Source organism: Pholcus phalangioides, unplaced genomic scaffold (genome assembly GCF_987345545.1).
Source record: "Pholcus phalangioides strain wild (caught in Gottingen) unplaced genomic scaffold, Ppha-v1.0 ptg000006l_1, whole genome shotgun sequence".
NCBI classification, from domain to species: domain Eukaryota; kingdom Metazoa; phylum Arthropoda; class Arachnida; order Araneae; family Pholcidae; genus Pholcus; species Pholcus phalangioides.
The window spans coordinates 3,993,960-4,004,241 of NW_028301599.1; positions in this window are offsets into that span (position 1 = coordinate 3,993,960).

Here is a 10,282-nt window from a genome sequence, read left to right on the forward strand (position 1 = left end):
GATTTCGATCAGCCATTTCATTTGCAATCCCGTGATGGTTCTGATGGAGGCCCTCGAGTAGAAATATTACTCGGATAAAATATTTGGCTTTCTCTTCTTCATCGTAACTATGTTATTAATTCATGTTCTCTTTTCTCAGAGTTTGAATAGCGTTTCTTGAATTCATGTTTTTGTCTGCACAATGCTCATAATTTTAGTGGTCAATGTTCCGCATTATGAACATCGGTTTTCTTAATCAGAAGAAGAAAACAATATATTTGTTCACTTTATTGCCTATAACACAAATTTAATATTTTAATATTCTGTTTTTAAGGAAAAATAAAATTGTTTTGTTTGTTTTGAATTTAAATGTTGTCTAAATAGTCATGTTCAAAGCCCACAAAATATACAGAAAATTCCGTGTTAATGCACTTTATTTTGGATATCTTTGAACTAAACGATCACAAGTAGAAACAACAGTGTTTTCGTGCGATTTTCTAATTTCGAGGCCGAAAAGCGAGCGGGTCTCTACAGAGTATAGCCAGACCTTCAACATGTTACCTACATATTATGGAAATTGAATCATTTGTCATCTTTACTCAAAAATATGTGAAATATATGGCAGCTCCAGCAAGGACATAAAACCTGCTCAAATATGAAAACTTAAATACGTCAAGACCATGTATGTGGACACACAACACATTTCGGCATGTACCGATTCGTTACAAATTTGCAGAGGAATAAATACGAAGTGCATGTGCGGTTAAGTGGAAGTTGCGGTCTTATCGCCAAATGACAATCATCGTTTATATCGGTAATTTAAAATATCACGTATGTGCTACTTATTGGATGAATTTTACTTTTTGGATGTGGAAAAGATAAAGTAAATGATGGAGTGATTGTCAGCGACCAAGACACTGACGTAAATTCACCACAAGATTGCAGAGCCAATGCATTAGCTTTTTTTTAGAAGACCAAAACTAAAATCGAATGACCAAAAACTTTATTGCATTTTATTTGCAATTTAATGAAATCATTTTTGAAGACAATTTTGCAAAACTATACTTCAGGTTCCGTAACAAAAGTCAGTTTCTTCCTAATAAAACAAAGGATAAGCAATGTGTGTGTTTTGGATATTCATTCAAGTCTGTTATGAATGTGTTTTCATGCAATTTACATCGACGAACGCTCAAATAGCATTTTCAATTCTATTTGTTCGCGTAAGAACTCTAAAGTCTTAACTGAGATCATAATGTTGAATTTAAGCTGAAACGATTGATTTAATATTGGAATATTTTTTTTCACGACAAATTTTCTTCGCAGCTATCCGCAACGTGAAAATGTAGGAGAAAATATTATAAATTAAAGTTTTTCATTAGTTCATTTCGTAAACTTATTTATTGAATATACTTCTGCTACATTTGTAATTTGGACCAAAGTTTCGATGCAGTCGTTTCAAAGTCTTTAATAACATTGATATGTTGTTCGTTAGTCCAAAAACATTTTCGCAATTTTTTGCTTCTTCTTCGACATTCGGGAGAAAGTTTGTGATTCTTTTGCTTTAGTGGTTTATCTAACGAAGAAATGTTAGCAAAACAACATCTTATCGTAGTTTTATTTTTGCCATTCTTCGATTGCACCCCACATCGATATCAAATAGTGGATGTGTCGTTTCGTTCAACGAAAGGGGTGCTTCAGCATGGCGAATACATCGTTGCTTCAGATAGCGAGATAAACGGCCGTAAACCTGACGCTTTCATGCAACTGAGTTTCAGCGCTTTCGATACCGACATTGACGTTATGCTTCACAGATCTTTAGATCCAGAACTTGATGAAACCATGGTGGAAATACGCGGTGGAAAAGGTCCAAACGAGTCAGAGATTAGAAATTTCAGTGCCGAATACTATGAATTCATCAATTCCACGGCGATCGTGCATGGGTTCAAGAACAGACATGGCCAGTTTGAGGGATCCGTCATGGTGAAGAATGGCTACGACGTATATTTCGTAGAGCCCGCCATCGTATATTTTCCCGATGATGCTTCAGTAGTTTCAAAATCCATCGTGTATGAAAAAAATCAAGACATTTCTGAATATTTTGATGACTATGACGTAGATGATGAATATGATCACGATAGCGAAGACGAACCATTATTCCACGACATTCGATCACCAACACAACATATCGGAAAACCAGACACTAACATGCACTTCAAAATGGAATTTGTGTCGGACGAAAGTATGATTGAAACCAAAGGAAAGGACTCAGAAGCATTTATTTACTTTCATGCCAAAACGGCTGACATTTTGCTTCGTAGAACCAGATTTGGATCGTTGACGTTGAGAATAATTCCTGTGAAGATAACTATTTACACCAACAGGAACGATAGCAACTACCCAATAAAAAATGCATTTGATCCCGAGAAAAATAATATATCAGTATTATTACGTGACTTTGAACGAAATCATCAAAACAATTATGCTGGATCTTATTATATAACGTTCAAGAAATATAAAGGAAAATCGAATGGAGAGGCTTTTGTCCGAGGTATGTGTCAGGATAACAATCTTGCCGTTAGCAGACAAAGTTATAGTTCTGGACGCATGAGATCATTACTCTCAACAACGCGAACAGTTACACATGAGATTGGTCATCTTCTAGGATCTTACCACGACGGCAGTAAATACAGCAGAGATTGTATACCACTTTCTGGAGCTTATATAATGGGAACGAGGGGTGCTTCCGATGCTAATGATCTGAGACGGTTTTCCCGATGCAGCGTGGGAATGATAACTTTTATAATGCAAAAGAAAATAAAAGGCAATGACTGTAAGAACAAGTTAGTCACTAGTCCGATATGCGGCAACGCTGTAAGAGAAGCAGGAGAGGAATGCGACTGCGGAACGCCAGACAACTGCGACATGATAGACAAGTGCTGCACGCCAAAAGGAGGACTCGGTGGAGATCGCGAATGCACTTACCGAAGGCATATGGATAGAGTCTGCAGTAGCAAGGACGATATATGTTGTACAGAAAATTGCGCCATTCAGATAGCGGGAAAAGAATGTGATTTCGGACCGGATGGCTGCGTCATACAAGAATGCGACGGTAATTCGAAGGAATGCACGCAATTTAAAAAAATTGCACCGGAAGGCAAAAAATGTTTCGCAAAACCAGGAAAATGTTCGTACGGTTCTTGTGACAGATCGTTATGTGAAACGAAAAACCTGACAGTATGCAATTGCATTGGCCTCGATGTCTGCCGTTTTTGTTGTTTGATACCTGGAAATTTGTCTTGTGTCCCGGTGAAAACTCTGAAAGCTTTCAAAGGAATGGACGTGTTTCTACCTTACGGAACAAAGTGCGGAATGAAAGGGACATGCGCTGTTTCTGGTGAGTGTATTGAAGCGACAACAACGATGAAAACGACAACGGGAAGTATTAGTACCACTTCTCGCGATGCATCTAGTAATTTTACAGAATCAACAACAACGATGAAAACGACAACGGGAAGTATCACTACCACTTCTCGCGATACACCTGGTAATTTTACAGAATCAACAACAACGATGAAAACGACAACGGGAAGTATCACTACCACTTCTCGCGATACACCTGGTAATTTTACAGAATCAACAACAACGATGAAAACGACAACGGGAAGTATCACTACCACTTCTCGCGATACACCTGGTAATTTTACAGAATCAACAACAACGATAAAAACGACAACGGGACGTATCACTACCACTTCTCGCGATACACCTGGTAATTTTACAGAATCAACAACAACGATGAAAACGACAACGGGAAGTATCACTACCACTTCTCGCGATACATCTGGCAATTTTACAGAATCAACCACAACGTCAAACACGACAATGGGAAGTATCACTACCACTTCTCGCGATACATCTGGTAATTTTACAGAATCCACAACAGTTTCGAATACCACGACAATGACCACATGGGTATACATCCTCGGTGCGTTAGTTGGAATTTTAATCTTGATTTGCGCCTATGTTCTACACATATGCATTACCAAAAAGACTGTTCCAGTATCCTTAGAACCGATTTCACCCAAAAATTGTATTCCAAAAAAAGCGCCAGGAATTTTTTTCCGGCGTCCTAGAGGTATGGATGATTTCGATCAGCCATTTCATTTGCAATCCCGTGATGGTTCTGATGGAGGCCCTCGAGTAGAAATATTACTCGGATAAAATATTTGGCTTTCTCTTCTTCATCGTAACTATGTTATTAATTCATGTTCTCTTTTCTCAGAGTTTGAATAGCGTTTCTTGAATTCATGTTTTTGTCTGCACAATGCTCATAATTTTAGTGGTCAATGTTCCGCATTATGAACATCGGTTTTCTTAATCAGAAGAAGAAAACAATATATTTGTTCACTTTATTGCCTATAACATAAATTTAATATTTTAATATTCTGTTTTTAAGGAAAAATAAAATTGTTTTGTTTGTTTTGAATTTAAATGTTGTCTAAATAGTCATGTTCAAAGCCCACAAAATATACAGAAAATTCCGTGTTAATGCACTTTATTTTGGATATCTTTGAACTAAACGATCACAAGTAGAAACAACAGTGTTTTCGTGCGATTTTCTAATTTCGAGGCCGAAAAGCGAGCGGGTCTCTACAGAGTATAGCCAGACCTTCAACATGTTACCTACATATTATGGAAATTGAATCATTTGTCATCTTTACTCAAAAATATGTGAAATATATGGCAGCTCCAGCAAGGACATAAAACCTGCTCAAATATGAAAACTTAAATACGTCAAGACCATGTATGTGGACACACAACACATTTCGGCATGTACCGATTCGTTACAAATTTGCAGAGGAATAAATACGAAGTGCATGTGCGGTTAAGTGGAAGTTGCGGTCTTATCGCCAAATGACAATCATCGTTTATATCGGTAATTTAAAATATCACGTATGTGCTACTTATTGGATGAATTTTACTTTTTGGATGTGGAAAAGATAAAGTAAATGATGGAGTGATTGTCAGCGACCAAGACACTGACGTAAATTCACCACAAGATTGCAGAGCCAATGCATTAGCTTTTTTTTAGAAGACCAAAACTAAAATCGAATGACCAAAAACTTTATTGCATTTTATTTGCAATTTAATGAAATCATTTTTGAAGACAATTTTGCAAAACTATACTTCAGGTTCCGTAACAAAAGTCAGTTTCTTCCTAATAAAACAAAGGATAAGCAATGTGTGTGTTTTGGATATTCATTCAAGTCTGTTATGAATGTGTTTTCATGCAATTTACATCGACGAACGCTCAAATAGCATTTTCAATTCTATTTGTTCGCGTAAGAACTCTAAAGTCTTAACTGAGATCATAATGTTGAATTTAAGCTGAAACGATTGATTTAATATTGGAATATTTTTTTTCACGACAAATTTTCTTCGCAGCTATCCGCAACGTGAAAATGTAGGAGAAAATATTATAAATTAAAGTTTTTCATTAGTTCATTTCGTAAACTTATTTATTGAATATACTTCTGCTACATTTGTAATTTGGACCAAAGTTTCGATGCAGTCGTTTCAAAGTCTTTAATAACATTGATATGTTGTTCGTTAGTCCAAAAACATTTTCGCAATTTTTTGCTTCTTCTTCGACATTCGGGAGAAAGTTTGTGATTCTTTTGCTTTAGTGGTTTATCTAACGAAGAAATGTTAGCAAAACAACATCTTATCGTAGTTTTATTTTTGCCATTCTTCGATTGCACCCCACATCGATATCAAATAGTGGATGTGTCGTTTCGTTCAACGAAAGGGGTGCTTCAGCATGGCGAATACATCGTTGCTTCAGATAGCGAGATAAACGGCCGTAAACCTGACGCTTTCATGCAACTGAGTTTCAGCGCTTTCGATACCGACATTGACGTTATGCTTCACAGATCTTTAGATCCAGAACTTGATGAAACCATGGTGGAAATACGCGGTGGAAAAGGTCCAAACGAGTCAGAGATTAGAAATTTCAGTGCCGAATACTATGAATTCATCAATTCCACGGCGATCGTGCATGGGTTCAAGAACAGACATGGCCAGTTTGAGGGATCCGTCATGGTGAAGAATGGCTACGACGTATATTTCGTAGAGCCCGCCATCGTATATTTTCCCGATGATGCTTCAGTAGTTTCAAAATCCATCGTGTATGAAAAAAATCAAGACATTTCTGAATATTTTGATGACTATGACGTAGATGATGAATATGATCACGATAGCGAAGACGAACCATTATTCCACGACATTCGATCACCAACACAACATATCGGAAAACCAGACACTAACATGCACTTCAAAATGGAATTTGTGTCGGACGAAAGTATGATTGAAACCAAAGGAAAGGACTCAGAAGCATTTATTTACTTTCATGCCAAAACGGCTGACATTTTGCTTCGTAGAACCAGATTTGGATCGTTGACGTTGAGAATAATTCCTGTGAAGATAACTATTTACACCAACAGGAACGATAGCAACTACCCAATAAAAAATGCATTTGATCCCGAGAAAAATAATATATCAGTATTATTACGTGACTTTGAACGAAATCATCAAAACAATTATGCTGGATCTTATTATATAACGTTCAAGAAATATAAAGGAAAATCGAATGGAGAGGCTTTTGTCCGAGGTATGTGTCAGGATAACAATCTTGCCGTTAGCAGACAAAGTTATAGTTCTGGACGCATGAGATCATTACTCTCAACAACGCGAACAGTTACACATGAGATTGGTCATCTTCTAGGATCTTACCACGACGGCAGTAAATACAGCAGAGATTGTATACCACTTTCTGGAGCTTATATAATGGGAACGAGGGGTGCTTCCGATGCTAATGATCTGAGACGGTTTTCCCGATGCAGCGTGGGAATGATAACTTTTATAATGCAAAAGAAAATAAAAGGCAATGACTGTAAGAACAAGTTAGTCACTAGTCCGATATGCGGCAACGCTGTAAGAGAAGCAGGAGAGGAATGCGACTGCGGAACGCCAGACAACTGCGACATGATAGACAAGTGCTGCACGCCAAAAGGAGGACTCGGTGGAGATCGCGAATGCACTTACCGAAGGCATATGGATAGAGTCTGCAGTAGCAAGGACGATATATGTTGTACAGAAAATTGCGCCATTCAGATAGCGGGAAAAGAATGTGATTTCGGACCGGATGGCTGCGTCATACAAGAATGCGACGGTAATTCGAAGGAATGCACGCAATTTAAAAAAATTGCACCGGAAGGCAAAAAATGTTTCGCAAAACCAGGAAAATGTTCGTACGGTTCTTGTGACAGATCGTTATGTGAAACGAAAAACCTGACAGTATGCAATTGCATTGGCCTCGATGTCTGCCGTTTTTGTTGTTTGATACCTGGAAATTTGTCTTGTGTCCCGGTGAAAACTCTGAAAGCTTTCAAAGGAATGGACGTGTTTCTACCTTACGGAACAAAGTGCGGAATGAAAGGGACATGCGCTGTTTCTGGTGAGTGTATTGAAGCGACAACAACGATGAAAACGACAACGGGAAGTATTAGTACCACTTCTCGCGATGCATCTAGTAATTTTACAGAATCAACAACAACGATGAAAACGACAACGGGAAGTATCACTACCACTTCTCGCGATACACCTGGTAATTTTACAGAATCAACAACAACGATGAAAACGACAACGGGAAGTATCACTACCACTTCTCGCGATACACCTGGTAATTTTACAGAATCAACAACAACGATGAAAACGACAACGGGAAGTATCACTACCACTTCTCGCGATACACCTGGTAATTTTACAGAATCAACAACAACGATAAAAACGACAACGGGACGTATCACTACCACTTCTCGCGATGCATCTGGTAATTTTACAGAATCAACAACAACGATGAAAACGACAACGGGAAGTATCACTACCACTTCTCGCGATACACCTGGTAATTTTACAGAATCAACAACAACGATGAAAACGACAACGGGAAGTATCACTACCACTTCTCGCGATACATCTGGCAATTTTACAGAATCAACCACAACGTCAAACACGACAATGGGAAGTATCACTACCACTTCTCGCGATACATCTGGTAATTTTACAGAATCCACAACAGTTTCGAATACCACGACAATGACCACATGGGTATACATCCTCGGTGCGTTAGTTGGAATTTTAATCTTGATTTGCGCCTATGTTCTACACATATGCATTACCAAAAAGACTGTTCCAGTATCCTTAGAACCGATTTCACCCAAAAATTGTATTCCAAAAAAAGCGCCAGGAATTTTTTTCCGGCGTCCTAGAGGTATGGATGATTTCGATCAGCCATTTCATTTGCAATCCCGTGATGGTTCTGATGGAGGCCCTCGAGTAGAAATATTACTCGGATAAAATATTTGGCTTTCTCTTCTTCATCGTAACTATGTTATTAATTCATGTTCTCTTTTCTCAGAGTTTGAATAGCGTTTCTTGAATTCATGTTTTTGTCTGCACAATGCTCATAATTTTAGTGGTCAATGTTCCGCATTATGAACATCGGTTTTCTTAATCAGAAGAAGAAAACAATATATTTGTTCACTTTATTGCCTATAACATAAATTTAATATTTTAATATTCTGTTTTTAAGGAAAAATAAAATTGTTTTGTTTGTTTTGAATTTAAATGTTGTCTAAATAGTCATGTTCAAAGCCCACAAAATATACAGAAAATTCCGTGTTAATGCACTTTATTTTGGATATCTTTGAACTAAACGATCACAAGTAGAAACAACAGTGTTTTCGTGCGATTTTCTAATTTCGAGGCCGAAAAGCGAGCGGGTCTCTACAGAGTATAGCCAGACCTTCAACATGTTACCTACATATTATGGAAATTGAATCATTTGTCATCTTTACTCAAAAATATGTGAAATATATGGCAGCTCCAGCAAGGACATAAAACCTGCTCAAATATGAAAACTTAAATACGTCAAGACCATGTATGTGGACACACAACACATTTCGGCATGTACCGATTCGTTACAAATTTGCAGAGGAATAAATACGAAGTGCATGTGCGGTTAAGTGGAAGTTGCGGTCTTATCGCCAAATGACAATCATCGTTTATATCGGTAATTTAAAATATCACGTATGTGCTACTTATTGGATGAATTTTACTTTTTGGATGTGGAAAAGATAAAGTAAATGATGGAGTGATTGTCAGCGACCAAGACACTGACGTAAATTCACCACAAGATTGCAGAGCCAATGCATTAGCTTTTTTTTAGAAGACCAAAACTAAAATCGAATGACCAAAAACTTTATTGCATTTTATTTGCAATTTAATGAAATCATTTTTGAAGACAATTTTGCAAAACTATACTTCAGGTTCCGTAACAAAAGTCAGTTTCTTCCTAATAAAACAAAGGATAAGCAATGTGTGTGTTTTGGATATTCATTCAAGTCTGTTATGAATGTGTTTTCATGCAATTTACATCGACGAACGCTCAAATAGCATTTTCAATTCTATTTGTTCGCGTAAGAACTCTAAAGTCTTAACTGAGATCATAATGTTGAATTTAAGCTGAAACGATTGATTTAATATTGGAATATTTTTTTTCACGACAAATTTTCTTCGCAGCTATCCGCAACGTGAAAATGTAGGAGAAAATATTATAAATTAAAGTTTTTCATTAGTTCATTTCGTAAACTTATTTATTGAATATACTTCTGCTACATTTGTAATTTGGACCAAAGTTTCGATGCAGTCGTTTCAAAGTCTTTAATAACATTGATATGTTGTTCGTTAGTCCAAAAACATTTTCGCAATTTTTTGCTTCTTCTTCGACATTCGGGAGAAAGTTTGTGATTCTTTTGCTTTAGTGGTTTATCTAACGAAGAAATGTTAGCAAAACAACATCTTATCGTAGTTTTATTTTTGCCATTCTTCGATTGCACCCCACATCGATATCAAATAGTGGATGTGTCGTTTCGTTCAACGAAAGGGGTGCTTCAGCATGGCGAATACATCGTTGCTTCAGATAGCGAGATAAACGGCCGTAAACCTGACGCTTTCATGCAACTGAGTTTCAGCGCTTTCGATACCGACATTGACGTTATGCTTCACAGATCTTTAGATCCAGAACTTGATGAAACCATGGTGGAAATACGCGGTGGAAAAGGTCCAAACGAGTCAGAGATTAGAAATTTCAGTGCCGAATACTATGAATTCATCAATTCCACGGCGATCGTGCATGGGTTCAAGAACAGACATGGCCAGTTTGAGGGATCCGTCATGGTGA